The following is a 6,000-nucleotide window of genomic DNA, read 5'->3' as shown; positions in this document are numbered from 1 at the left end:
TACTATATGGTCTCTCTCTGTGTACCGGAAATAACTTTCACATACCTCAACATTTACGTCATATATACCACGAAAAAGAATTGAAAAAAAAATTCAAAAATTCAAAAAAAATAAGAAAAAATAATTTATATAGTTAAAGTAGATGTATAGAATTTTTTTTTATAAAAAAAAAAGCTAAAAATAAATACCAAAAAGTCTTTGAATAAACTTTTTTTTTTGCAAATTAAAAAAAAAAAATACTTTTCACATGTTACACATACGCACGAGTGTCTCTTTCATCACTTTTTTTTTAATTTTTAATTTTTTATTTAATTTAATTGTTTTATTATTTTATTTTTTTCAGATTTTGATTAAATATAAATTAATTATTAATCACACATAAAAAGTTAAAAGTATGAACAAAAAAAAAAAAATTACACACTGGGGAGTATATCAGCAGCAGTTCAGTTCAATTCAAAAAAAAGTTTATATTTTATTTAAGGAGAACACACAGCACAGAATTTCTATCCAAACCAATTCGACCGGCTGTCGCCGTTCAAATGAGTATGCACACCGTCAAGGAGTTCACTTCGAGTGTCTTTCTTTATTGTGTAGTGTGCCTTTGCTTGTGCCTGTGCATGAAATATGAAAAAAAGCTTTCGTCCGTCGGTGTTGTCGGCAGAGGCAGAGAGGCAACGGCGGTGGCGGCAATATGATATATGTACTCTGACTGACTCTGTGTCGCCTATACTATAATACATACATGCACAGGGGCGGCGGTGGCTATGGCTCTGGCGCGGCGCGGCACTGTTGGCGCTGGCTGGTTTAGAGCAGAGGATTTGGAATGGGTGAGAGCCGGGAAGCAGCTAACGAAAAAAAAACCAAAACGATGGAACGTACACGTCTACCAAGATGACGAAAGTTGTGAAAGAGAATGAAGTGAGAATTAAACGCGACGACCGGCGAAGCGACCAACGACGATGACGACGTGATCAACTCTACACTCGGGTAGAGCGACTACGATTTGATACTCGGAGGTGAGTATAATTTCGATTTATGAATTTAAAACCACGAAAACTTTTTTTTATTCACAAAAACTATTTGAATTTTAGAAAGAAAAAAAAAAAACTTGAATCTTCTTGTAAATGTCTTATGATAACCACCCCAGTTGTTGGTTTGCTGATCACTACTGCTGTGACACTGTCCAGCTTCAGCCAACTTTCTCAAAATGAACATCGTTCCTAGCCATTCGGAGCTATGTGATAGTCATCCTATCCTCAATGCAGGCAGACGGAAGACAAACGTCGACAATGACTATGACGACGACAACGATAGCGAGGACGACGACTACCACACGAAGACGACAAAGTTTGCATGCCTTTGCCTTTGCTTGTGATTGTGCCTTGTGCCTGTGACTTGAGTTTTTAAGTATATGGTATGTGCGCAGCCAAAACTTTTGTAAAACACATTCAAAAAAAAAAAAAATTGCGTTCCCCGCATGAGAGTTTTTTTTAAGTAGTTAAAAATCAGCAGAGTACATAAGCCTTTTTGTGTATATGTGTGTGTAGTCTGTCTATCTCTATGTGTTTGTGTATTGGTTAAAGATACAAACAAAATAATAATGAGCCGGCAATCAGCAGTGACAGGGTTGACCCATGTCGACGACAAAAAGCTTTTGCACTCTATTTTGTCAAATCTAAGACCATTTGTACCATACCGGTATTTGTTACACTATTCGAGTATACTAGACAAAAATGCTCTTCAAATTCCGAACGTTTTTCGAAGTATCGTTAACGTCGTCCTTTTTCGAAAGATTCCGATTTTTTTAATATATAGCGATTCCAATCCCGAATGATGTCTTGAAATTATTTTATTCACTTTTTTCCTTCTCCAAACACCAATCAACACTAAAAAAAAAAGAAATTTTTGATGATAGTACCAAGAGAACGCGAACACACGCTGCTTCTCCAAAATCCGATTGCGAATGGAGTTAAGAATCGACAGAGCGCTACTTGAAGACCTCGACTCGCTAACGATATCCGAATAAAAACCTCTTAGTCATTTTTGTGTGATGTGATGTTCTGTATTCTGTTCTGTGTTCTTCTCTGTATGGTGTTTTTTTTAATAATGGAAATGTGTGATGGGGATGTATGTTTTGTCTGTTTCTGTTTCAATTTCTGTTTCCCAAATAAAACTTTTTTACACAATTGGAAGGGAGAGCAGAAGATTGTGTTGGTTTTTTTGTATTTTTTTTGTATATGAATGGTGTTGTACACCATCTCAACCACATCACACCCATCGATTTTCATCATCATCATCATGATGGTAAACATCATCAGTCTAGAGAGATGGTTTATGTGTTCATTCTCCTGCCGAATTTCGCGCGAGTGCTTGCTGCTGCTGCTGCTTATACAGCTACACAACACACAGCTTTGACGATGTGGGCTTTATGTATCTTTTACATGGTTGTTTTGTTTTTATTTTTTTTTTCCCTTTTTTTTATTTCGTTTTTAAGGCAGCCAGACAACCTTCACCGGAGAGACGCAAATTGCATACAACTCAAACCAGGATCGTAAGCTTTTTTTTTTTGCTAGTAGTTGGGGATTCTTCTTTACAATATTCCCATTTTCCCAAATGCTTGCTTTTGCTTCATCATCCATCGTATATCGTCCTCTTCTATAACCTTCCTTCTTTACCAGAGTATAAACGTATAAATAGATGCTGCATCTATGTGCGTTTTGTATCGGTGGTGAACATAGGGACACGTGTGTGGTATGATTGTTCTTTGACTGCGGCGGCGGCGGCGAGCGAGGCGAGTTGTCGTCTAATTTTTACCGATGCCGATGTAGCCGAGGATAAACGGATGGCGGTCGGTTGGTAAGATGGATAGATAGATAGATGGATGGATGGATGTGGATTCAGCAGCCACCATAGGTAGTACCTAAGCTAAGCAGCCTATGTTTGAATGGAATGGAACTCTTCTGATGGATGATGAGACCTACAGACAGAGAGAGAAAGAGAGCGAGAGAAATATTTTTCATCATCTTGCTTGCAGTATAGTGTAGTAGAGTATAGAGGATTGCGATTGAGCTTTTTTTTAGGCAGACGTTTTCACTTGACAGAGACGTTGTTGGAGTTGATGTTGTTGATGGTAACTAAAACTACTACTACCTACCATCCATCTCTATACACATCTATGCAAAAAAGAACTTTGGTTCACAGTTTCTCACACCCTTTTTTTTTTGCTGGTTCTGTTTGTGGTGTATAGAGTAGTAGATAGATAGTCGATAGAAGAGACCATTGTTGGCGGAGAAGAAGAAGATGGACCTGGGCCAAGTGCTGCATTATTGGAGTAAAAGCTGCTGTATTAGGTGGGGCAGTGGCATTCACCTTGCAAAAGATCAAATAATAATTATAGAAGAAGACTCTGTCTTGTAAATCAAAATGGATTAGGGAGGTTAGGAACCGAAACGAACCGAAACTCAGACTATAGATATATGTAGATAGATAGATAGATAGATATTAACTAGATAGAGAAATTCTATAGTTGGAGCTTCTCGTCGTAAAACTGATTGGTTAGTGAACAATGCAATGAACAAAAATAAAAAGAAAAGGGTCAATACCACACGTTTTCTTGTGCTTGCAAGTTTGTTTGAAAGTAACAAAGAAGACATCACACCATTATTTTATACTACATATGAATCATACCCACTTCCTTTGTATTCGGGTTCATTAGTTTTTGAGAAGGACGTGTTTTCTGCAAAACCACAAAATGATTCACACAAAGATTTATTTTTATTTTACAATATAAATGTATATATGCACATATTTACCTCGTTTTTAATAAAAAAAAAATGATAATGTAGATTGGTAGGTATATTGTGCTTACGTAAGCGTTAAGATTATATTGAAGAAGCATGAATAATAATATTCAATCTAATATCGGACTTATTAGATTTTTTTCTTTTGATTACTTTTGAATGCTTTGCAACGGAGATTCAGTCACTCAAAGAAGTGATTATAACTCCTTTTATCAGTTTTTTGAAAAAAATCTAGATGTTTGCTAAAAACCTTATTTAAAATTACTGATTGCTCATTTGTTATAATCTACTTGTTATAGAACTAAAAAAACCCCAATAACAGTATCATCACACGTAACTATAACAATACCTGCCTCCTGACTGCTAGTTGTTCTCTTTTTAAAAACGATAAAGACAAAAATGTATTATATTGCATTAATTGTAAATGATTAATGCTGCTTTTAAGGCTGCTGATCTTCTTCTCTACATTTTTTTTCTGTTAGTTTTAGTTATTTTGTTTTTTTTTGTTTTTTGTGTTTTTTTGGTTGAACCACGTCGTCGTTGTCCGAAACAATTTGTGGTGCATTTTCATTTATCACGCGATTTTCACAGTCTGATGCGGTAAAATGATTTTCAGACAGTATTTTCATAGAAAGAAAGAGACTTTTCTTATTCACAGGTTGGTTTGGTTCGTTGGTTAGTTGGTTGGTTAGTGTGCAGAGTTCTAATTGGAAAGGTTTACCACAAATTATTTAACTTTTTTTTGTTGTTCTTCTTGTTTGATGATTTTTGTTGTTCCTTTAAAGTTCATTATCGAATGCAGCTTAAATAGATTAATAGATACATTAAACATAAGTTTTTTTTTTGCATTGTTCTTCAAATGTCCGTTATGGTTTTGATGGATTTTGTCTGATCTCTTAATATATTGGAAGTTTATGGCTTTTTTTCCCCTAGACAAGTTAGCTTAGAAAGAAGTTAGTCGTGGTGGTCTTCAGACCTTTAAAAATGCATGTTAGTATTCACAGGTGACTTTGATCAAATCAATCATGTCCAACAAAAAACTGCCCTAAAATATTGCATGCATGCGCATTTAGCTTATCTCGAAATTGAAGGTTAATGATCTTGCTAAAAACATTAGATATTTTTTCTGATCCTTATTAGTATGTTTTTGATACTAAGCACATCAGCCCATTGTGACATATGTGACTTTTGTGCTAATGAACAAAAATTCAAAGCAAATACTAATCTTCTCAAATAACCGTTTAGCAATACACAGAAAGTCAATTTTATTAACTGTATGGCCTTTAACTGATATCAATATTTTTGTGATAGAGAAGGTAGTTTAAATATATGATTACAAATTCTATTTTTCTGGAATTTGGTTTGAGTTGTAAGGATATTATCAGTTAACGTAGGCTTTAATTAATACTTCCAGATTTAGTTTTTGAAATGCAAAATTATACTTCAACAATCCCTAAGATGTACATTGTATAGTGCCTTTATACTTCTCTCTAATTGAAAAAATAGCGTTGAGTGACTCTTCACTTGCAGAGTCCAAAAGTATTCTTATACTTAAGAAAACTACAAAAATGTAAAAAAGCAGATTCTATAAAATAAAAGTTACACATACGCCCCAGTGACCGTTTAAGTTTAGAAGTGACTAAACAACAATCAAACTTACTAAGTGTGTTTACATAATTCTTATCCGAAGCATAATGTGGGTTTGTAAATCGAATTTTGTTAAAAAAAAATCCCATATTTTCAAAGAGCAAGATATTTTGGACTCCAATTATTTCATATACATAATATACAAGAAAACTATAGGCGATGAATGGTCAAAGAAACTGATTGTAGTAGATCAGTTTTTGAAGCGCCTAATACCTTTCTTTGTCTTCAAGGAGAGGTGAAAGTGATGAAGAAGAAAGGCATGGTTGATATTTTGAGGACCGAGAGAGAGTTGAATTTCAGTATTTCATTAAAGTTGATTCCTAGATACTTGGCGTTGCGCAAGGCAGACGTCGCGTTGAAATTTTCATACTTTTCGGTGCAATTGTTTCCACGTATCGTAGTAATTTTCGCTTTGGAGAGCGTCAGCAAGCATTTCTTAGCAATGAATAACTCCAATTTGGTGGCAAGTCTGTCACGCACAAATAATCATACCCAAAACGCAGTGTTAAAAACAGTCTCTGTGTGACCATACAAATGATAAATAAAAATTTAA

The 6,000-nt window shown here is 34.9% G+C and overlaps 1 protein-coding gene across 1 annotated transcript in view; it reads left to right on the top strand.

The window, feature by feature from the left end:
• The first annotated feature begins 378 nt into the window (after window positions 1–378).
• The window catches only part of LOC129907785 (glutaminyl-peptide cyclotransferase), a 46,923-nt gene continuing 41,301 nt past the window's right edge, over window positions 379–6,000 (top strand). Inside the window, exon 1 of the mRNA XM_055984159.1 lies at window positions 379–1,016. The gene's annotated coding sequence lies outside the window, so the exon portion shown is untranslated. The remainder of the gene's footprint in view (window positions 1,017–6,000) is intronic.

Source organism: Episyrphus balteatus, chromosome 1 (genome assembly GCF_945859705.1).
Source record: "Episyrphus balteatus chromosome 1, idEpiBalt1.1, whole genome shotgun sequence".
NCBI classification, from domain to species: domain Eukaryota; kingdom Metazoa; phylum Arthropoda; class Insecta; order Diptera; family Syrphidae; genus Episyrphus; species Episyrphus balteatus.
This window is presented reverse-complemented; position numbering and strand designations above follow the sequence as displayed.